The following is a 24663-nucleotide window of genomic DNA, read 5'->3' as shown; positions in this document are numbered from 1 at the left end:
GGATGAAGAACCCAGGGCGTGTGGGGCAGGGGTTGGGGGTGATGTACAAGAGAACCTAAAGGGGACTTAGGTAGAGGGTTCAGAGTGGCCGACTGACGTGAAGCTCTGCGGGGATTCCTACACCCATTCTTTCCACCTCAGGCCCTCTTCCAGTCCTCTCGTCCAAATGCCTCTTGTTTTCAAGGGCCCAGACAGAGACAGAGACAACGAGATACACAGAGACAGAGACGCCGAGGCACCAGCATCTCTCTCCCCGTTCTGTCCCGCCCCACCGCTCTGACGGACACCAGCTCTCAGCCAATAGTGTCCACGATGTGCTCTGGGAGGGCGAATGAGAGACAGAGGAGGGCGGAAGATTTCCCCGCCCCCACTTCTAGGCTTGGTTGAGCCGTGCAGGTAGGTCCGGGGCTGGGGGAGCCGCCGTTGGCACTGGTGCCCTTAGGGGGTGGGGGCACAAGCGGGTAGGGGTGATGGTGGGGAAGGGGAGGCGGCCCCGACCTGGGGAGCCTGAAGGAGCGGCCCGGCCAGGAGGCGGGGGATCGAGGGGCCCGGGCAGCGGACGCCGCCGAGGGCCCTGGAAGCCGCCGGGCTGGGGGAGCGGGGACGCGTGTGTGGGGCGCAGGGACCCCCGCCCCGCGCCCACCCGGAGGCCTGGGCCGCGGGCTGCGGGCCGAGTGGCCCGGGGGCCTGGCTGGCCCGGGGGCGGGCCGGGGCCGGGGGCGCCGAGCGGAGCCCAGGGCGCCAGGCCGAGCCGAGGTGGGACGGACCGACGCGGAGAGGAAGGGAGGCTGCATCCCACTGGCCGCCCCTCCTGCAGCGAACCGGGGCAACGGGCGCAGGCGCCCCTGCCCTGAGCCCACTGCCCCATTCGCCCCCTCCCTAACAATGGGAACAGGGCAGAAGGAGTCGCCCCACTGCGGGAAGGTTGGGGGGGTAGGTTTGGGACCGGGGTCCAAGGTGGGGGGAGGGGTGAGGACTCAGGCTCTCCTTTCTCCTCTCCCGCTGTCTTTGTGGGGGGCGGGGGTTCACCGAGGGACTAGGGAACCCGCCTGAGACTTGGGTCAGGAGTCGTACTCCCCCTCCTTCTCCCCCCAAATCCGATAAGCGGTGAGGAAAGTGATGCCAAGTCTTTGAAGCCGAAGTGACAAACGCATAGCAAGAACAAATCCACTCCGGAGGTTTTTATTTTTTATTATTTTTTAAAAATGAGGGTACTTTTCGACATTTATTTTTAAAGAGGTGGGTGCTGTTATTTTTGTCCCTACTCGGGCAAGCCTCCATTTTAAGCGAAGCAGTAACTGGTTAAGCTGGAATTTATTCAGGCCTAGGACTTGAACAAGGATCCCACAAGAGGTCATTTAGTCCATCCTCCTGCCTCCAGGCAAACTTACCTTCTTCCCATCCTCACAATTAAGTCGTTTGGTGTGCTTTTAAAGATCTCTAGGGAAGAAGGGTTTTTTATTTGCTTATACTTCAGTCAAGATAGATTTTATTTTTCATGTAGAATCAGCTCTGAAACTTAATTTAAGCTTAAACTTAGGGCAGTTGGAATGATCAGAGAGGTTTTAATTTGCTAAATAAAATTCAATGTGGTAAGGGTTTTTTTTAAATGGTTAGTTAACAAATGACCTTTCAATAATGTTTATGAAGTATCCTGGATAATAATTCTTTTCTCTCTGGGATTTTGGTTTTCCAATTCTTTGATAAACAATTTTACATTATTTAGAATATATGTTACATGTTTATTTCTCCTGTTAGGTAAAGTATTTTCATACACATATGGAGATACACATACACACATTTACCCTTTTCTAAAGGGGACTGTATTTTGTATACCTGTTTAGCATTGTGAGGGAAATAGTACTTCAAATCTCTGCCAAGATAGCTGAAACTTTGCATTTTCTTGATTATTTTTCAGTCTAAATGAAAGTCCTCTCTTTCAGATACCTTTCTTGAAACAAAAACATTTCCTACCTACTCCTACTTGGTGACTGAGGGAATTACTAAGACTCTCTTCTTGTTCATTTCTGAGTATTGTCTGAACTATTCCTGACACTATGAATGCTATTTGGATGCCTCTTAAGGTAAGATGTGTTATTTTTTCATTACCAGCCTCATTTTATTTATTTTTCTTTAGAATTGAGAATGTTCTAATTCTTGAATGTGTTACTCTTCAATCGCTTTACCTGGCTCTCCTCTTGCCTCCACTCTTGTATTTGCTTCCTAGGATCTATTGATTACACCTTACTTTGTGTTGCTACTGTTCTTGATTCTTGGCGTTAAAATATTAATGAAGTTCTCAAATTAACTTCCATTATAATGATATGATCATGTTTTTAACTTTATGACAACTTACATAGTTATAAAGTTGTGTTTAATCCTAGTAAGATGGGTGGCAATTCAGACATCCAGGTCCACTTTCAAATAGGTACTTTAGAGTCATAGGTACGAGGGTGTGTCCTACTCTTGCAAATCAGTAGCTGATTCATGTGTTACAAAAGACATGTCATTAACCATTTGTTTACTCTGAAACTTCATATAGTATATTAGAACATTCTAAGACCTGCTGGTTTACATGTGTGACTCTTTGGTGAGTCCTCCTGCTGCTCCCAAGTCCTTTGCATGAGATTTTATACTATTTTCCTCAACAGGTAGCACTTGTGCCAAGTTTCATCTCACTGGGTAAAATCTCCTTTGGGCAGTGTGGACAGGTGACCTTTAGATGAAAAAGCCCCTGTTGATGTGGTGGAAAAGCCCCAGTCTGTTTTGGCTTCTCCAATCTCTCATACTTAGATGGCCAAAGAACTCTCCATTAGGACTCAGTAGAGGGCAAAGCTGAAGTCATATGTAGGGAGGAAATAGGAGGAAGGATGGAGAAGGATAAGGAATGATAGAAACCTTTCTCCAGCTTCACCTTCCTTCAGAGTTGGGTAGTAGCATGATTAAAGTGGCTGTGTGGTAATCTGCTCTGTGGAATTCCAGATTGATGCAGTGGATAAATCAGAAAATAATGCAGTCTGTGTAACCTAAATATTTGGACTTGTGGGAAATCTTTAGGTAATGTAGACTGAGTTCTCATCTTCGTTTATATTCCAGCTGCTATTGTTGGATAATGAGTGCACGTTAATATAAAGGAAGCCAAAGTGGCACAGTTTTTCCAGCCATTCTCCCTGTAGAGTTGGAGGAGTTACATGGGTAACACAGCCAGAAGTCCTGAACCCATAAAAATTGGGAGGCCTGTGTAAGCGTGTTTCTACTTCTTAGCAAGTCTTTAGTGCGAGGACCTGGTGGCCTCTATACTCTTTAGGAAGCAGGCAAGGGGATTGAGATCAATGTATTGGATTTCATTTTACAGCTTCCTTGGTTTTAACTAATGTATTAGGTACATGGAGGCCTGCTTTTGAAGATATCTATGATGTTTAAGGTTTTACCTCTGAATCTCTCTGAACCTGGGTTATAATACAGTAACCTCTGAAGTTGTACCAAGGGCCACTGGCATGGCAGAAATACAGAAAGGAAGTAAGTCAATGCTCCCTACTGTGTGAGCTACCACCTGTGAACTACTTGGAATGTAGTTTTGTGCCTGCCTTAATTTTATGTTCCCTACCAATCCTTTGATCAGTGGAAACGTCTTCTAAGTCTAAACAAAAATTTTTATTTGGTAACATTTCCTTCTGTTACTTCAAAAACTTAAAAATTGTAGTGTTTCTTCTGGGCAGGATAGCGTTGCGTTTGTGGGCTGGAGAATAAAAGTGGAGAAAGGGGACTTTATTCTCGTTTTTGATTGTGAATATCCTTAATACACTTCTGATGTATAGTTTCAGATTGGAACTACTTATTTTTAAGTAAAAAGAAATGATAGTTTAGTTCAGGTATGTATTTTGGAGCCTAAATGTTCATTTTCTGTAGTTCTAATGCTTCGTTTCCAATTATCTTATTTTAGAATGAACTCTGTAGTTCTGTCTGACATTGCTTCCATGTTAGACCTGAGTATGTATTTGTTTCCATGCTCATAGAAAATACCCCCATAGTCATTCACTCTTTACACAAAACAAAGTACCAAAGGAAACATAATTCCAAACAAAAACTCCTCAAAAAACTCTTGTTAATTAGAAGTTCCCTTAGAAATCATTATTTATCCATTTTGTCTATATGAAGAGTCTGCGCTTCTTTAAAGCCTGAATATTGCCAGCCATGGCTAAGCAATGTCAATGATGTTTCTAGGTCTAGTTGTTAGGGTTAGGGTTAGGTTTAGGGCATGGATGAAAGGGGAGAGGAACAGGGAGAAGAAGGAGAATTGGGCGAGTTGGAGGAAAGAGCAAAATTAAGATGAGGAGGAGAGAAAAGATATATGGTCTTTGGTGTGTGGCATGGAGCCACCATCATTTGTCTTAGGTAGCTCATAGGGGCTGCTGGGTGCCTTGTGTGCTAGCCTGAACTATGATGAAAGCAAGTAAAAAGTATTCTTAATAGGCAAAAGAACAGAATTAAAATGTAATTGAATATGACATGGAAAGATCTCTAAGATAAACAGTTAAGTGATAAAGGCAAGATGTAGAACAGTATGTATGATATATTACCCTTTGTGTTTTTCTAAAAAAAAGGAGGAAAAGAAAATTTGTATTGGCTTGTATAGGCATTAAAAAAACTTTATGTATTTATTTATTTTTAGCTGTCTAAATCATTTCCTTCTATTTTTAGTAGAGACGGGGTCTCGCTCTTGCTCAGGCTGGTCTCAAACTCCTGACCTCAAGTGATCCTCCCGCCTTGGCCTCCCAAAGTGCTAGGATTACAGGCGTGAGCCACCGCACCTGGCCCAAAAAAACTTTAGAAGAATAAACAAGAAAATGGTGTCATTGATTACTTGTTAGGTCTAGGAATTGGGCAGGTAGAGGACAAAATAGGAAGGGGACTTCTTATTGTATTATATCTTTTTATACATTCTGATATTTGCATCAAATTAAAAATTAAATACAAAATTTAAAAAAAATTTAAAAAACAGCATCTCAATCCTTACATCTTTTCTTCTCCTGTGTGGAGAGAAGTGGCAAGAGCCCCAACTGAGATAGCAGAATAATTCTTGAACAGTAGTTGAAGGGATACATACCCAAAGGGTCCTGTAATCTAGGACACGTTCTCTTGGGATCTTGAAGAATTTTGAATTTATAAATGTATATTTCTAGTATTGAACTGAAAAGTCAGACTTTAAAAACATTTAACTTGCTCTTAGAGTTTCAGCAGAAAAAGATTTTTACTGTTTATTCTCTCAAGTTGCCAATTAGATATAATAACATCAACATTCTTGGCTGTGTGATCTCGGGTGACTTTTTTAATTGCTCTGAGATTCAAAGTCCTCTTTTGTCCTGGAAATAACACTTCAGAGGACTTTTGTGTGTAATATGTCTATAAAGGACATAGGGGAGTGTCTGGCTTAGTGGACTACTACTGTTGTTACAATAATTACTATTAACAATAGTTCCTCATAGCCTACTGTTAAGAGTAGGGGTTCTGGCTGTGTGGTGTTGGGCATGTTCGTTAACCTCTTAGAGCCTTCATGTCCACCCTGTAAAAAAGGTATAATACCTAGATCCCTAGATCCTAGGGTGGATGTAGACTTTGTAGGGATTAAGTGACTTTACCGATACAAAGTGCTTAGACTAGCACCTGGTAGGTGCTCAGTTAAACACGAGCTACTAATTTCTTTGTAATATCTGTTTGGTAGGGCTGCCGTAACAAAGTGATGTAGGCTGAGAGGCTTAAACAACAGAAATTTATTGTCTCACAGTCCTGGAGCCTAGAAATCTAAGGGCAGAGGCATGCTTCCTCTGAAGGCATGAGGGCAGAATCTGTTTCGGGCCTCTCTTCTAGCTTCTGGCAGTTCTTTGGCTTGTGGCAGCATAACTCCAGTCTTTAAAGTTCTCCCAATGTATGTCTGTGTCCAAAATTTCCTCTTTTTGTAAAGACAACAGTCCATTGGGCCAGGCATGGTGGCTCACGTCTGGAATCCTAGCACTCTGGGAGTTTGAGGCAGGAGGATTGCTTCAGGTCAGTAGTTCAAGACCAGCCTCAGCAAGAGCAAGACCCCGTCTCTACTAAAAATAGAAAGAAATTAGCCGGGTGTGGTGGCGCATGCCTGTAGTCCCAGCTATTTGGGAGGCTGAGGCAGGAGGATTGCTTGGGCCCAAGAGTTTGAGGTTGCTATGAGCTAGGCTGATGCCACGGCACTCTAGCCTGGGCAACAGAGCGAGACTCTGTCTCAAAAAAAAAAACCAACAAAAAAAGTCAGTTGGATTAGGGCCTACCCTAATGACCTAATTTAAACTTGATTACCTCTGTAAAGACCCTGTTTCCAAAAAAGATCACATTCTGAGGTACTGAAAGTTAAGAGTCTAACATATTTCTTTTTTTTTTGGGGGGGGGCACAATTCAACCTATAACAGCATCCCAAAAGCTTTCTCATCCCCACATCACCACAGTCTTTTTTTTTGGAGACAGGGTCTTTTTTCAATTTTCCTTCTCTTTTTCTTACATGAGTACTAGTGCACCAGGAGAGAGACAGGGTCTTGCTTTGTTAGCCAGACTGGAGTGCATTGGTGGGATTCATAGCTCACTATAACCTCAAACTCCTGGGCTCAAGTGATCTTCCTTCCTCAGCCTCCTGAGAATGTGGGACTACAGGTGCACACCACTACGCCTGGCTAATTTTTCTTATTTTGTGTAGAGATGGGGCCCTCTCTGTGTTGCTCAGGCTGGTCTTTTTTTTTTTTTTTTTTGAGACAGAGTCTCACTCTGTTGCCCGGGCTAGAGTGCCGTGGCATCAGCCACAGCAACCTCAAACTCCTGGGCTCAAGTGATCCTCCTGCCTCAGCCTCCCGAGTAGCTGGGACTACAGGCATGCACCACCATGCCCGGTTAATTTTTTCTATATATATTTTTAGTTGTCCATATAATTTCTTTCTATTTTTAGTAGAGACGGGGTCTCGCTCTTGCTCAGGCTGGTCTCGAACTCCTGAGCTCAAACGATCCACCCACTTCTGCCTCCCAGAGTGCTAGGATTACAGGCGTGAGCCACTCTGCCTGGCCAGCTCAGGCTGGTCTTGAACGAACTCCTGACCTTAAGCAATCCTCCTGCCTTGGCCTCCCAAAGTGCTGGGATTATAGGCATGAGCCATTGCAGCCTGCCCCACTGTCTTATGTCATTCATCGTGGATGGTAGACCCTTAACACCTATACACAGGAAATGAAATTTTCGTGCAAATTGATAGCATGACTTAAAGAAGTAGATGATTTCTTCAAGCTTGTCATGCATTTATCTTTAATATGTATAGATTTTTGTTATTAAGACTTTAGATAAAATTGAAACATAGGAGATAAGATTATTATTTTTTTTTTTTTAGGCTATCAGTAAAATTCTGATAATAATTCCAAGGGATTTCTTGAATTTGTGATAACCACGCCCAGGGGTCTAAGGCCTTGGGAGCCTAAGGATAGCCAATAATATGGGATTAATACCTCCTTCCCCACATGAATAAGAAGATATTTTGTATATTCAGTCAGATGCTATATTTGAAGAAGGTGGCATGGTTATTCTCCAATACTTTGCTTCAAACTGTAATTTTTGGGATTATAAATGGGACACCCCAGAAATAGTAAGACTTTGAGGAAGTTCCTCCTTTGCCCTGATTTAGCTAGCCCTCTGCTTCTTTTCCTCTCCCATATGTCTTTAGGGTAAAGTTTAAACTTTTTACTGTAGAATATAGGCCACTGATGATCTGGTTACTGCTGATCATCTGTTTCGTTTTTAAACCTTATTTTTAAACCTTATCTTTGACCAATGGCCTGTAGTTTTCCTCTCCTGAAACTTCTGGTATTAAGACTTAAAGTTATCATTTAGATGAATCTTTCTCAAGGAATTACATGCTCCTCTGCCTCCTTAAAGACAGTGGCCTGCACAAAATTTTGCCTTTAATGATAATCCAGGGGCTGGGCACAATGGCTGACACCCATAGCAGTGCATTGGGAGACCAAGGAAAAAGGATTGCTTAAGGCCAGGAGTTTAAGACCGGCCTGGGCAACAGAGTAAGACCCTATCTCTGCAAAAAATTTTTTAAAAAATTAGCCAGGTGTGGTGGTCTACCCCTGTAGTCCTAGCTACTTGGGAGGCTGAGGTGGGAGGATCATTTGAGCACAGGAGTTAGAGGTTACAGTGAGCTATGATTGCACCACTGCACTCCAGCTTGGGCAACAGAGCAATCAGTGCAAAATGCCTGCATGCATTTTATGGGGAGGAAGAGTTCATTGCTTTCATCAGATTTTTACAGTGGTCTGGGACTGCTCTAGATAAATAAATGTTATGAAATTGCTATGTCAGTTGTCATCAGAGGCTAATGTCCAAATTTCTTTTCCTATATCCCTATCCTGAAGTGAAGGAGTTGGTAGTATTGGTTAATTGTTGGGCCATTGAACTAGACCAGAAAAAATGCTGGCCAGGGTAAGGCAGGGCACCTGTGGGTGCTGGTGGAGGTGGAGAGAGAAGTCAGGTAGTGGCCAGGAGTGTCAGTTCTGGGCATGGTTGGTGGGTTTGTTTTAGAGGACAAAGGGAGTAGCCACAGTAAGTTCTGGAGGCTCAGAGAATATATTCAGGTACTTGATTTGAATAAATTGGAAAAATTATCTTTTTTAATCTGAACAATCTGGATTTTTGTTTACTTAGAAATCATCTTGTGAAGTATTTGCAGTCTAGACCATAATAACTGAAATACTAATAGCCAAATAAGAGTGAAAACAGGGGTAAAGGAATAAAAAAACATAAATCAGTGTTTTGATTCTAAAAGCATCTTATTGTGGGAGCTTCTTCAGAAGTTAAACAGCTACCTTGCTTATATAAAGGATCCTTCTCCCCTAAACCATGACTTTGTCTGTTAGGTTGTAGAACACACAGAGCCTATATAGGAAGACCCATTCTTCCTGGGCCCATCCCTCTCCCTGTCTCTATCTCTTCTCATACTAGTCCTGTTCCTCTAATCTCATGAGCTGTTTTCAATCTTTAGCCTCCCATTGCCTGTTGGCTCTTAGCTCTCAGTTTATAAACAATGCAAGTCTCTTTCACTCTTTAAGAAGAATACAAAACCTTTAAACCACAACCACTGGTCCCTCTCTAGCCTTTACTTACATGTTCCACTGAAACTGACTTTATAGGTTCATCTCTATTTCCCTTATTTTCTGAAGCCTCCTTGTAGTCTTAGACACTGTGGATCATTTTTCCATCTAAACTCTTTCCTCCCCTCGCTGTGGTGGTGGTCCCTCCTGGCCTCTTGTCTTCATTTCTGAGAGGCATTGTAGCATAGTGATACGGAACATGAACTCTGGAGCCAGACACCTAGATTCTAATTTCAGCTCTGCCCTTTAGTGTGTGACCTTAGGAAAGTCATTTAACCTCTCTGTGCCTCAATTACCTCATCTGTCAAATAGGAAAACTTATAGGACCTACCTCACAGGACTGTTGTGAGGAGGAAATGAATTAATACTACATGAAAAGTAGAAGAGTACCTGGCACACAGTGAAGTATAATGCATATGATGTGAACGATGGCTAATTTTACCATCACTGTCATTTTTGTCTACTCTTTTGCAGTTTCCCTTGCAAGCCTTTTTCCTCTTTTATTCCTAAAACCATTAGTATTTGCCTTATCTTGATGCTCTCTCCCCTCACCCTGTGCAGTTCCTGGGGGCTCATCTTAGGTGAGTTTGTGCCTCACTTGCCATCTATATGCTGATGATTTGCAAAGTATTTTTTACAGCTCTGACTAGTTTACTGATCTCCAGTCCCACATACGCAGCTGCTTCCTGAACATCTCGAATTGGATGTCCTATGGACATTTAAAAATGACCTTACCATCTCCTTTTCCAAGTCCAGCGTCTTCCTATTTTCATATCTTAGGTATTGTCACCCACCCAGTCACTCAAGTTAGGGGTTTGGGAGGCCTCCGGATTCCTTCTTGGGCCATCCTAGTCACCACTTTCTTGAGATCCTAGTTCATAATGTTTTCCTAGTCACCCTTCTCCCTTCTGAGTTCAGACCTCATCACCCTTTTGCCTGCATGATTTTGTCCCCTTCTAATCACTGTCCTTGACTACTTTCTGTTTTCCAAGTTGCTGCCAAAATCCTTGTAAAATGCAGATCTAGTCATATGATCATATGACTCCTCCTTCACCATGGCTCTCCTGGCTTTCAAAGTAAAGTTCAAACGCTTTTGCCAAGTACCCAGACCCTTGATGATTTGGCCTCCACTCTTCCCTGAGCATCTAGTACTCAGTGGTACAGACAGCTTACAGTTCCTTCTGTGCACTTTATTGTTCCTTGCCTCTGGGTCTTCACACATGCAATGACCTCTATTTAAAATGGCCTCTACCCTGTTCTGGACACTTACTCCCTCTAGTTTCTCTAATAACAGTAATGATAATAGTAACAACAACAGTAGTTGACGCTGAGTGCTTCCCATGGACCCAAGTATTATCCCTGAGTGTGTGTGGGTGTGCATACAGTGCATTGTGCATACCTGGCACTGCTGTTGTACAGTGATTGCTGGTTTGCTTCTCTTTCATCGCAGCTAGTCTTTAAGTTCTTTGAGAGCAAGAGCTGGCTCTTGTCTTTTATCTTCACTGCTTGCACTTGATGGCGCTTAGTAAATGTGTGTTGAAAGAATGGTCTAAGGACTGCATTGCCAGATTTGGGACATGCATCTTTAGGGAGGTATCAGTGGAAAAGCTGAGTTAGTCACATTTGTTTGCCAATCCTGGTCTTACGCTTTGGAACTATAGGTCCCAGTCTGATTAGTGTGAATAGCTTTGGAATAGGATTGCTAAGAGTTATTACTTTTTAAAAATAATTTTCCTCTGAATGCTGAAGGGCATAGGTATGTTTGTTATTTTTGCTTTGGGAAAAAGAGAAGCAGTTTGCAGACCACTCAGTGTCATTTGGTAACTAGAATTTTTTCACATTATTAAAATAAAGTATAGGGAAATGAATATTTAGGCCTCTGTTGTACCAACTAGGTAGTATATTTGGCAAGGAAGTGATTGTTGGAATTCTTTGTGACAATAGTTCTAGCACATTAGTGAGCAGTTATCCCCCTCCCCTTCTCCATCACAGCTCTGTTAAGTATGAGTTTAGACACACAGCATTTTATTTTTTATCACTGTGTGTAAATTGTGTATGTAGCAACAGCCCAGAAAATGAGGAAGCTTATAATTGTAGCCCATGGTTTATTTTTATCCAGCACTCGATCATGGTGGTGATTTTTTTGGCCAGCAGGGGGAGCTGAAGTTGCTGATACGTATGTGATTCCCTGTCAACTGGCTTTCAAAAGTGTGTCAGCCAAGAGAAAGTAAGAAAAGCTTTACTGACAAAGAGCATGATCAGAGTTCACAAAGAAGAAATACAAATGACCAAGAGGCATATATGAGAAACATTTTTATTCTGATAACTTATCAAAGGAATGCAGATTAAGTGACATACAATTTTTTACCTATCAAATTGGCAATTGAACTATGCTGTGAGGGACAATTTACAAAACTGCTAGTGGAGTGTACATTGGGCCCAATTTTTCTGGAAGATATTTTGGCAGCATATATCAACAAAACTAAAAATGTCCTTTAATTCAGTAATTCTACTTCTAGGAATTTATCCTAAGGAGGGAAAATAGAGATATACAGAAAGATTTTGAACAAACATTCATTGTAGCACTGTTTATACTAGTGAGAATTGAGAATAAACCTAAATGAGCAGCAAGATTTATGGGAAAACAAATTATGGTATATTTAAGAGTAGATGATTTATAACCATAATTTTTTTTTTTTTTTTTGAGATGGGATCTCACTCTGTCACCCAGGCTAGAGTGCAGTGGCATCATCATAGCTCACTGCAACCTCAAACTCCTTGTCTCAAGGGGTTCTCCTGCCTCAGCCTCCTGAGTAGCTGGGACTACAGGCACACACTACAATGCCTGGCTAATTTTTCTATTTTTAGTTGAGACGGGTTCTCCCTCTTGCTCAGGCTGGTCTCGAACTCCTGAGCTCAAGCAATCCTCCTGCCTCGGCCTCTCAGAGTGCTAGGATTACAGGCACGAGCCATCTCGCCCTGCCTGTAAAATAATATTTTTGAATAACGTTTAGTATCTCAGGATGTTGAGTATATGATAAATGAAAAATTCAGGGTATAGCATAGACTATGTAAGGAGGATTCTAAATGTATAAAAGATTAAGAATGTGTGTGTATACACACACACATATACATAACATATACATACATACCTAGATAAAAGAATGGAAGGAAATATAATGACCAGGCTCATTGAGTCTATTAAGGGTCTGTTGACCCAATCGTTATGTCTAAATTGGCACCACAGGATGTTTTGAGGTGAGGCATTGTTAACTTTTTTTTTTTTTTCTCCTTTTTTGAGACAGGGTCTTGCTCTGTTGTCCACCTGGAGAACAGTGCCATAATCATAGCTCACTGTAGCCTCAAACTCCTGGGCTCAAGGGATCCTCGCACTTTGGCCTCCCAAAGTACTAGGATTATAGGTGTGAGCCACAGCTCTTGGCTTTTTTTCCTTCTTTTTTTTGCACAGAACACCAAAAATTCCTTTTGACTGGAAGGCATCAGTCCTTTAAGTATAACTTAGATTTTTTTTTCCTGTAAATACCTTGCTTTTCATTTGTCCATGCTGTAACATACCTGCCATTTTCTTGCCTGCAGTAGTTTGGCCTCTTGTATCTCAGTGGGCTCTTAGAGGTAATGCAAGGTAGGAATCACCTTTTTAGTTAGGTCTGATGGTTAGAAAACTTGAGCTGAAATGTGCTCCTCTGGCATTTCCACTTTGGGCCTAATTTTGTCTACACAGGAACTGCCTAGAGCAAGTCTAGTTTCTCTTCTGCCGGATAGCCCTTCAAGGTATTTAGACTTTCCGGCTTGCCAAAGTATTCTCTTAAGCTGAAAATAAATCCTAGTTTTTGTAAATGTTTCTCATTTTCTGCACTTAGAAATCCTTTCCATCTCTTAGTTCTCTTATTTTTTCAACTGAATGAGTATTTTGTTATCAGGAAGCTGGTCATTCTAGCTAAAAAATGGGGAATTTTCTGTATATCTTTTTTAAAATTTTTATTTTTAAAGACAGGGTCTCACTCTGTCACCCAAGCTGGAGTGCAGTGGTGTGATCATAGCTCACTATAATCTCCAATTCCTGGGCTCAAGTGATCCTTCCACCTCAGTCTCTGGAGTAGCTGGGACTACAGGTGCACGCCATCATGGCTGGCTCATTTTTCTGTTTTTTTTTATTTTTATTTTTTTAAGAGATGGGGTCTCACTATTTTGCCCAGGCTGGTCTTGAACTCCTGGCCCTAAGCTGTCCTCCCACCTTGGCCTCTCATTGTAGTGCTGGGATTATAGGTGTGAGCCACTGTGCCTAGCCAGTCTTTCATATAATATATTAAAATGTTAAATATAGCATTTCCACAACATTACCTAAAATCAGTCTTCTGTTTATACTTCTTCATTTGGGGAAGTGCCTCAGCATCCACCCATAATTTTCTGTGTCTAAATTACGCCCTGCGTACAGTAAATGTTCTCAATTCTGTGGCCTCTCAGGTTTTTAAAAAATAACTTCTTATTTAGAAACTTATCAAGACTTTTGTGAAAGCCCACACAAATTATATTCACATACTTTCTTCTCAGAGAATTTGGGTAGACTAGTGTGGTGTGATTTCTCCTTTTAGCAGCCATGTTGTCTTTTTCTCAGATGGTTATTCACACGGATATGTCTTCTGATTCCATCCTCTATAGAGATTTGCCAGTTTGGCTGATTTCAAGTTGCAGCCAGAGCCCTTCTCTTGAGTAGGTGGAAATTGCATTGATGGCATTTTTTTGTTCATTTTTGTTCAGCAAATATTTATTTGAGTGCCTAAATATGCCAGGAGTTGAGCAAGGGGCTAGGTAAGTGTTGGTAAAGGAAACATGTGGATTCTGTCATCCTGAGACTGACAGAAGATCACTCCTCTCATATGACCATCAGCTAGTATGTTCTGCTCTGAAGTTTTATAATTTATACTTAAGTTCCTTTAAATGCAGAGAATATTTTGGGTCTTCAAAACTATCTGACATCTGATGTATCAGTTTGGAAGCATCTTGTATATTTAATGATGAATTTGATTCACTATTAGTGATTTGTATGCTTTAAAGAATAATTTAAGGCCGGGCACAGTGGCTCATGCCTGTATTCCTAGCACTCTGGGAGGCCGAGGCGGGAGGATCACTCGAGGTCAGGAGTTCAACACCAGCCTGAGCAAGAGCGAGACCCCGTCTCTACTAAAAATAGAAAGAAATTATCTGGCCAACTAAAAATATATAGAGAAAAAATTAGCTGGGCATGGTGGCACATGCCTGTAGTCCCAGCTACTTGGGAGGCTGAGGCAGTAGGATCGCTTGAGCCCAGGAGTTTGAGGTTGCTGTGAGCTAGGCTGACACCACGGCACTCGAGCCCCGGCAACACAGTTAGATTCTGTCTCAAAAAAAAAAAAAAAAAAAATAGAATACTTTAGATAGCTCCCCCCCCCATATCTTTCCCGGCAAATACTGAAGAAGATAAAAATTAGGTATATTATCTGTCTTGCTTTTATCACTGTTTGTATCCTATTTATCAAGTGATCCATCTACTCTTTATTGGGTATCTAGATTTTTATATATTTAAACCATCTGGCTTTGCATTTTCTTAAGGTTTTAACTGTTGTTTTGCCTACATAGGTCTTAGTGTTCCTGACCAGCTACATTTTGTGGACTTTTATTGCTTTTCCTTATTTGTGTTTCTTTCTATTTTGAGAAAAATTGGTTTTCTCCTCCTCTTCCCCCTTACCATGCTTCCTAGCAATTTAAATTTTTGGTTGAGAACCTGACCTTTTTGATCTCTTCCTTTCAGTAAAGTATTTTAAAGTCAGTATCTGTGCCTTCTATGGCAAATTTGCTTTTTAAATATAATTCTAATTATATTTAAAGCCAAGATTTTGGTGTGTATGTGTGTGTGTATTTTCTAAAATTGAGTAACCATATAATACATTTTTGGTGTTTCCTGACTATATATAATGTTGGTTAAATGTGTTTTTATCTCTATTACTAGTAGGTCATATATGTCAGTTTCTGATTATAATTTAGAACAAAGTTCTGTTACATTTGTATGCGTAATAGGGTCTACTTTTTTTGAGAAAGTATTTATTGTGTTATTTAAAATGTTGTATCATTTTCCTCTCCAAAAAATTTTATGTTGTTAAACACACAGATTGTTGAACTACCCTTTATTAGTAGTACTTTTCAGGTTTCTGAATCATTGAGCTTTAGAGTTGAAGAAAATCTTGATTTAAGTTAGTCAGGCTCTCTTCTTTGATACATGAAGAAATTGAGGGTAGTGAAGTCATTTGCCCAAAGTTACACAGCTTCTTAGTGGTAGAGCTAGAACTAGAATGCCAGTTCAACATGAATTTTATCAGTCTAATGATTACTGGGGGATAGACTTGGCTAATCACATTTATATTAGACCATATACAAACAAAAAAGAGTTCTCGATTTATAGAGAAAAAAAGGAAATGATCAATCTGGCTTGGAAATGAGTTGACTGATCAGCATATTCTCTCCTGTTCAACGTATACTCACCCTCTGAGATCCTTGTATTTGTCAATCAGGGCATCTTATACCCTGGATAGTGCTGGGTGTGACGATACCAAATACTTTCTCTTTGAACTCCTCTCTTATATAGGAGGCTTGCTGACCATCTGTTGTAATATTCTTCAGGCAGAGTGCAATACTGTTGCTTTTCTTTAAGCTTTTGAAATAATAATATATTCCAGTTTTATGTCCCTGAAGATAACCTTTCTAGTAATAGGATTTTGTGTTCCTTAAACTCTTCACTCAACCACTAATGTCTTAGCTTCTGTCATTCCTGGAGATGTCTGATTGTATCAATGACATGTCTTTTTTTGTTTTTTTTTTTGAGACAGAGTCTCACTCTGTTGCCTGGGCTAGAGTGCTGTGGCGTCAGCCTAGCTCACAGCAACCTCAAACTCCTGGGCTCAAGTGATCCTCCTGCCTCAGCCTCCCGAGTAGCTGGGACTACAGGCATGCGCTACCAGGCCCGGCTAACTTTTTCTATTTTTAGTTGCCCAGCTAATTTCTTCCTATTTTTAGTAGACACAGAGGTCTTGCTCTTGCTGAGACTGGTCTGGAACACCTGACTTCAAGCTATCCACCCGCCTCGGCCTCTCAGAGTGCTAGGATTATAGGCGTGAGCCACGAAGCCTGGCCTGTATCAGTGACATATTGGGTCTTCCTCGTTCCATTTTTGAAATTCTGTGTAACTTGAGTTTGAAAGGAACCTAAGTTTTGTTTATATTGACTGCTGGCAATGAGTTTGGAAGTGTAACATGAAGGCAAATTAATGCTCTGAGGTAATTTCTCAAGGGGAAATAAATGGCAGAATTATGGCTTGTCTTCTGACATTTTCACAAGTGGTTTATCTTTTTTTTTTTTAAAGTGAAATGTTTAGAAATTAAGCACTATTTTGACTTCCTCTTTTTTTTCTTTGTTTGAAACAGTCTCACTCTGTTGCCCGGGCTAGAGTGCCATGGCGTCAGCCTAGCTCACAGCAACCTCCAACTCCTGGGCTCAAGCGATCCTCCTGCCTCAGCCTCCCAAGTAGCTGGGACTACAGGCATGTGCCACCATGCCCAGCTAATTTTTTCTCTATATATTTTTAGTTGGCCAGATAATTTCTTTCTATTTTTAGTAGAGACAGGGTCTCGCTCTTGCTCAGGCTGGTCTTGAACTCCTGACCTTGAGCAATCCTCCCGCCTTGGCCCCCCAGAGTGCTAGGATTACAGGCATGAGCCACCATGCCCGGCCCAATCATTTTTATAGCTTTGTTGAGATTATTGAGATACTTTAAAATAATTTTATTTATTTGTTTGTTTTTTTATTTCTTAGAGACAGGGTCTTGCTCTGTTACCCAGGCTGGAGTGCAGTAGCATGATCATAGTTTATTGCGGCCTCCAACTTCTGGGCTCAAGTGATCTTCCCACCTCAACTTCCTGAGTAGCTAGGACCATAGGCACATACTACCATGCCCAGCTAATTTTTAAATTTTTTGTAGAGATGGGGTCTCACTGTGTTGTCCAGGATGGTCTTGAACTCCTGGCCTCATGCTATCCTTCTGCTTCAGCCTCCCGACATGATGGGATTTCAGACATCAGTCACTGTACCCAGCAAGATAAATTTAACATACCAGAAACTCTATCCAATTTAAAATGTTAAATTAAGTGGTATTTTTTAGTATATTCACAGAATTGTATATCCATCACTACAATCTAATTTTAGAACATTTTCCAAAAGAAACCCTATATCTGTCTCTTAGCAGTCAATATCTATTTTTCTCTCCCCAGCCCCTGGCAACCACTAATCCACTTTTTGTCTTTATGGATTTGCCTATGGACATTTCATATAAATGAAATAATACAATATGTCATTTTCTGTGACTGGCTTCTTTCACTTAGCATGTATTTAAGGTTCATCTATGTTGTAGCATTTATCAGTACTTCATTCCTTTTTATGGCTGAATAATATTCCATTGTATGGATATGCCACATTTGTCTTATTCTTTAATCAGTTGATGGACATTTGTGTGGTTTCCATTTTTGGCTATTATGAATAATGCTGCTATAAACATTCTTGTACAAGTTTTTGTTTGGACACCTGTTTTCAGTTCTCTTGGACATGTACCTAAGAGTAGAATTGTAGGGTGATACAGTAACTCAGTTTAACCACCAAACTGTTTTCCAAAGCACCATTTTACATTTCCACCAACAATGTATGAGAGTTCCAGTTTCTGTGCATCCTTGCCAATACTTGTAATTGTTTGTCATTTTTGATTTGTTGAGTATAGCCCTACTACTGGTGTGAAGTGATATCTCATTGTAGTTCTGAATTGAATTTTCCTGATAACTAAAGATGATGAGATCTTTTCATGTACTTTTTGGCCATTTGTATATTTTTGGAGAAATGTCTATTCAAATTCTTTGCTTTTTTATTTTTTGAGACAGGTTCTTGCTCTTGCCTGGGGTAGCATGCCGTGGCATCAGCCTAGCTTGCTCACACCAATCTCAAACTCCTGGGCTTAAGTGATCCCCTTGCCTCAGCCTCCTGAGTAGCTGGGACTACAGGCTGGAGCCATGACACCTGGCTAATTTCTTTATTTTTAGTAGAGATGAGATTTTGTTCTTGCTCAGGCTGGTCTCCAACTGTTGGGCTCAAGCAATCCTTCTGCCTTGGCCTCCCAAAGTGCTGGGATTACAGGCATGAGCCATCATACCCATCCCCAATTTCATTCTGTTACACGTGAGTATTCAGTTGTCACAGCATAATTTGTCGAAAAGACCATTCTTTTCCTTCATTGAACTGTCTTGGCACTCTTGTCAGACATCAGTTGACTGTCAGTTTGAGGGTTTATTTCTGGAACTTCAATTCTATTCCATTGATCTCTATGTTTATCTTTATTGTCCGTACCACACTGTCTTGATTTCTGTAGCTTTGAATTATGTTTTGAAATCAGGAGGTATGAGTCCTCCAACTTTGTTATTCATTTTCTTTCTTTTTTTTTTTTTTGAGACAGAGTCTCGCTCTGTTGCCCTGGCTAGAGTGCCGTGGCATTAGCCTAGCTCACAGCAACCTCAAACTCCTGGGCTTAAGCGATCCTTCTGTCTCAGCCTCCCAAGTAGCTGGGACTACAGGCATGCGCCACCATGCCCAGCTAATTTTTTCTATATATATTTTTAGTTGTCCATATAATTTCTTTCTATTTTTAGTAGAGATGGCGTCTCGCTCTTGCTCAGGCTGGCCTCAAACTCCTGACCTCGAGTGATCCACCCACCTTGGCCTCCCAGAGTGCTAGGATTACAGGCGTGAGCCACCGCGCCCAGCCTTTTTTTTTTTTTTTTGAGACAGAGTCTTGCTCTGTCACCTGGGCTAGAGTGCCATGATACCAGTCTCACTCACAGCAATTTCAAACTCCTGGGCTCAAGCAATCTTCCTGCCTCAGCCTCCTGAGTAGCTGGGACTACAGGCACGTGACACCACGCCTGGCTAATTTTGTTCCATTTTTAGTAGAGATGGGGTCTCGCTCTTGCTCAGGCTGGTCTCGAACCCCTGAGCTCAAGTGATCCTCCTGCCTCGGCTTCCCAAAGTGCTAGGATTACAGGTGTGAGCCACTGCACCTGGCCTGTTCTTCCTTTTCAAGGTTGTTTTGGGTATGCTGGGATTGACTCTGTAAATCAGTTTAGGGAATATTGCTATTTTAACAATGTTACATCTTCTGATCCATGAACATGGGATGTCTTTCCATTTCATTAGGACTTTAACTTTTTTTGGCAATATTCATAGATTTCAGAGCATAAGTTTCCACTGCTTTTGTTAAATTTATTTCTAAATTCTTGTTTTTCGATGCTACTGTAAATGGAATTATTTTTCTTAGTTTTATTTTTACATTGTTGCTAGTTTATAAAAATACAATTACTATTTGTATATTGATCTTGTATCCTGTAATCATTTTGAACTTATTAGCTCTGAAAATTTATTTGCGGATTCCTTAGGATTTTCTATATACAAAATCATGTCACCTGCAAATCAAGGTTGTTTTACGTCTTCCTTTATAACCTGAATGTTATTTTATTTCTTTTTCTCGCCAATTTGCCCTGCTAGAACCTCCAGGACAATGTTGAATAGAAGTGGTAAGAGTGGGCATCCTTGTTTTGTTCTTTATCTTAGGGAGAAAGCATTCAGCCTTTCTCTATTAAGTGATTTTAGCTGTGAGTTTTTCATAGATACCCGTTATCAGATTGAGGAAGTCTCCTTCAATTCCTAAGTGTTTTGAGTGTTTTTTATCATGAAAGGGTGTTGGATTTTGTCAAGTGCTTCTTTTGAATCTATTGAGATCACGTGGTTTTTATCCTTTATTGTGTATCCTTTATTATTTTATCGTTTACTACATTAATGACTTTCAGATCCGACCAACCTTGAATTCCTGAGATAAATCATATTTAGCAGAGATGTATAATTCTTTTTATATGTTCCTGGATTCATTTTGCTTTGTTGAAGATTTTTACATCTAAATTCATAAAAGATATTGGTTTGTAGTTGTTTTCTGATATCTTTGTCTGGTTTGGGATCAGAGTAATAATAGCCTTATCGAATGAATTTAGATGTGTTCTTGGTTTCATCTTGAAATAATTTTGGTTTAACTTGGAACATTCATTTAGCAATAGTAAATGCAAATTTTCTAGTTACTGAATGAAGATAATAAAGGTATAACTAATGTTTAAAGAACAGTTATTGAACAATTGCAGTCAAAGGAAACTTTGCAGCCTCTCCCAGGGCAGTAGCAAATATTTTAGAATGAAAGGGGGTTGTGGAATTTAATAATTGTATTAAATTGGATTAGGTCACAGATTTTTTTTTTTTTTAGACTTTTTGCCTACCTTGGGTGGGACACTCACGGTAGAGGTTCCAAGTCCAGTACTTTAAATCCTTGCTGCCTGCTTGGTTCCCTTAAACTCTTCTCTTAGTTTTATTTGGGGTACTTACTTTGTTACTTCATTTTGGTTATGCCATAAATATCACCTGATTTTAGTATTCCTGGGATGATTTAGGCAAGGGGCCAGAAGAGAGTAGAATTGGAAACATAAAGCTACTAAATTTTGCTGATTAGTCACTGATCACATATTAGCTTTAAATTTTGACCATTTATAAAATATCAGTGAATACAAGGGATTTTTCTTGACTACCACATAGCTTATAATATTGACTGAATATTTATTCTCAGAGATACTACAGTGTTTAATATTCATTCAGCACTCAATATGTTTATGAATGAATGGTAGGGCTTTAAGGGGAAGTCTAGTTTTATTGAAAGTTAAAGAAAATCATTCAAGTTGGGAATATAGGTATTACTATTGTCATATTATAATACTTTAATGCCTTAACTTAAATAATGCTAGCATGGTCATATTTTGATATTGCCACTATAGGTATTCTGGGAAATGTGAGGTTTTTTTTACCCCCCTGCACCAAGGGATTTTTTTCCTCTTATACCACAGAAGATATAGTTTCATTAAACTATTTTATTTTTATTTTTTTGTTCTGCTGGTTGAAATTAGTTCATCTGGGACAAATTTTGTTAGGAAAATTTGTCTCTAAAATGTAACTGTAAGAATTAATTTGGAGTATGGTTGAAAATACTGAATATTGGATTCTATCATTTTTGTCGGTCTAATTCAGAAATGAAAAAAGTTTGCTGTTGAGAAAATTATATATAATTTCTTAGTAAATGAATGACAGAGATAAGACAGGGACTTTAGCATTTCCTGAATTCCAATCATGTTCTTAGTAGCTTATGGTCTATTTTATGATATTGTACCCATGACAATTTATACCTAAGATGTTTTCAGGTTTCATCTTCTGCATAAAGGGACTACATTCAGGGATTTTTGGTCATGCATATTTATCTATAAATGGTCTAAATCAGTGCTTCTCTAGCTTTTCCTTTAAAGTACTCCCAAGGTCTAGGGTTGTTTAGAACAGCTTGTCACAAGCAGGACATGTCTCTGAAGACTCCTCTATCTTGAAAAAATGAGAATTTGACATTTTGTTCTGTATAGGTTAAGTATCCCTTATTTGAAATGCTTGGGACCAGAAGTGTTTGGATTTTGGAATATTTGCATATATATAATGAGTTATCTTGGAGATGAGACCCAAGCTTAAACACAGAATGCATTTATGTTTCATATACAGCTTATACACATAAGCATGAAGGTAATTTTACATAGTATTTTTTAATAATGTTTTGCATGAAACAAAGTTTGTGTACATCGAACCATCAGAAAGCAAAGTTGTTAGGTGTGGAATTTTCCACTTGTGGCATCATGTCAATACTCAAAAAGTTTCAGATTTTAGAGCATTTCAGATTTCAGATTTTTGGATTAGGGATACTCAATTTATAATATATTTATGTTTTTGATTTTACTATAATCTTTGATTAAATTGACACTGCAGCAAAGTTTCTCCTGCATATTCAGTGGCTTCAGTTACTCCTTCGTTCTTAGCTGTATGTTCCTGAGTGTACATAGAATCCAGTTCAAGAATTCAGAAGTTAGTGGATTAAAAAGTAATGTTCCTTTCCAACAATGGTGTGCCTCTTCATTGGAGGGAACAGGTGTGCTGTCTTCCAAAATCCCTCGGTTTGCCATGCCAGCAGAGCAAGATTTTACAAGTTGCATCATAACTTTGGAACCAGCAACTGACTTAAAACTTTTTTTAATGCTTCTTGCCTTGTGCACCTCTTGCTGCTTTTTCTCTTTCAACATTTTCCCCCCCTGACTCTCTTTTATCAGACTCTCTACAACTTGGCTGCTCATAGCTGCCTTGAAGTTAGTTCTTCTGCATATTTACCCTTGTGTTTCATTTGGAAAAGAACTCAGGGTAGTTTCTTGGTAAATTTTGGACAAATTCCGACATTCAAGTTTATTATCTGATACGATGTTTAGGTCCTGGGCAGATTGCTTAATTTGATATTGCCTCATCTGCAAAATCAGATATTAGAACACTCCTACTGTTATGTTTGGTCATTGAACTTTTTTGATTAATCATACGGTCTAGTTATTAGAGAATTCTGAATTATTCTAAAGTTCAAAGCATTAAAATGAGTTAAAATTTACCTAAACAATCAGTATAGTTTTTTTTTTGTTGTTGTTAATTTAACTCCTAAAGGAACTCTACTAAAATACTCATATAAAGTTCTGGTTAAACTGGATGCACTAGAAGTCAGTGCTGGTAGCTACTTTTAATCTGTGAGTGAAGAGAAGAAAATCAATCTTGGATGTTGGATTTTAATGATAGCTGATGGTCTGATAGAACCTAACTTGTTTCTTTAAGTGATACAGTTGTATTCAGTTGAGTATTAATGCTGTCTTCTGAATTATCCCCAAATAATTTATTTCTGGATTTAGGAGTGCTTTCAGGATTAACCTGTAACGGTACTTATGGTTCTCTCTCTCATTTAACACAGTTAAATCATGAGGCTACCTAAGAATTAGTTTTTCTTTTTTTGTAAGTTATTGGATCAGTTCTATGGTGATATGGTAAGATAATATCTTTATGTAAATTCTGGAGTTTGTATAGCTAGTATGATGAGGAAAATTATGTTGTTTTTAGGTGGGATTGAAACTAAGGAATGCTATGCATTCTTAAAATACTTTACCATTTACAAAACTTTTTCAAATGCCTTAAGTTGTTTAATCTTACTGAAGTTTGTTTCTACTGCCCTCAGTACATAAGAACACCATATGATATTTTGAATCAGTTGAGGCCTCCATTTAATGAAAAAAAAATCTTGATTTGTGAGCTTTGTAGTCATTGTAATCAGTGTGAGGATTTTCTTTTACTTGCATTTGGCCAAATCTTGATACTTGTGAAACTGAGAAATAGGTCATATTGTTTGGGTTTAATACTTTTATCGTGTTTGCACTTTTTATTTACCAAGTGAGTATCATGCTTCTGTTGGAAGAAAGGTGGTGCAGTGGGATAGTGAGAATTGAAGACTGAGACCCTGATCCTGGCGTGTCTGTCCTTCAACTTTGAGGCTTTGAGCAGTCTCCCAATTGGCTTCTGTTGGCCTTATTCTCGTACTGATACATATAGAGGTTGAACAAGATGGCCTTCCATATTCCTTCTACACCTCATTCTTTTTCTTTTTTTTTCCTATGGCAGCAGGCATGAATACACCTCATTCTTTGATTTAAATTTCTTAACTTTGGTTGAGTTTATTTGGCTTTCTATTTAATATTTAGCTGGTTAAATATTAACATGAGAACATGCATCAAGTTCAGGTTATAGATGTTTCTTTCATAATATAATTTTTTTTTTTTTTTTTTTGAGAAAGAGTCTAGCTCTGTTGGCCGGGCTAGAGTGCTGTAGTGTCAGCTCAGCTCCCAGCAATCTCAAACTTATGGGCTCAAGCAATCCTCCTGCCTCAGCCTCCCATGTAGCTGGGACTACAAGGCACACGCCACCACACCTGGCTACTTTTTCTATTTTTAGTTGCTCAGCTAATTTTTTTCTATTTTTAGTAGAGACGGGGTCTTGCTCTTGCTCAGGCTGGTCTTAAACTCCTTAGTTCCAGCAATTCTCCCACCTCGGCCTTCTAGAGGATTAGGATTACAGGTGTGAGCCACTGCACTTGGCCCATAATATAATTTTAATATTGGCTTTTCAATAGGATAATATGTTGATTTCTGTGATACCTGGAATAAGATCTTGAGCTTAATAGGAACTCACTAGATTTTGTTGAATTAAATGCACTTTAACTTTTTTATTTGGCTTTAAGATTTATGATTGTGTAAATAATCTTTTTCAGAATTAGAATATGTTTTTAGGGAGCACAAAATATTTTTATGTATAGTGTTATCTGAGTTTATGAATGAAAACATTGTTTGCCAGAGGAAGTAGATAGGTTTTTTTTTTTTTTTTTTTTTTTTAATTAGGCCCAGGCCCTAAGTAGTTAGGGATTTGAAGTTTCAATTA

General features: G+C 39.7%; 1 protein-coding gene across 3 annotated transcripts in view; it reads left to right on the top strand.

Annotated features, from left to right (window-relative positions):
* The first annotated feature begins 362 nt into the window (after positions 1-362).
* KANSL1 (KAT8 regulatory NSL complex subunit 1) overlaps positions 363-24663 on the top strand; it is a 179479-nt gene continuing 155178 nt past the window's right edge. For 2 of the 3 annotated variants that reach the window (XM_045525924.1, XM_045525923.1), the window contains exon 1: positions 1944-2084. The gene's annotated coding sequence lies outside the window, so the exon portion shown is untranslated. Of the gene's footprint in view, positions 397-1943; positions 2085-24663 lie in introns of those variants that run through there. The other variant, XM_045525921.1, reaches the window with a different exon arrangement.

This window comes from Lemur catta, chromosome 15 (genome assembly GCF_020740605.2).
Source record: "Lemur catta isolate mLemCat1 chromosome 15, mLemCat1.pri, whole genome shotgun sequence".
NCBI classification, from domain to species: domain Eukaryota; kingdom Metazoa; phylum Chordata; class Mammalia; order Primates; family Lemuridae; genus Lemur; species Lemur catta.
The sequence above is the reverse complement of the archived record's forward strand: the minus strand, read 5'-3'. Positions and strand labels throughout refer to the sequence as shown.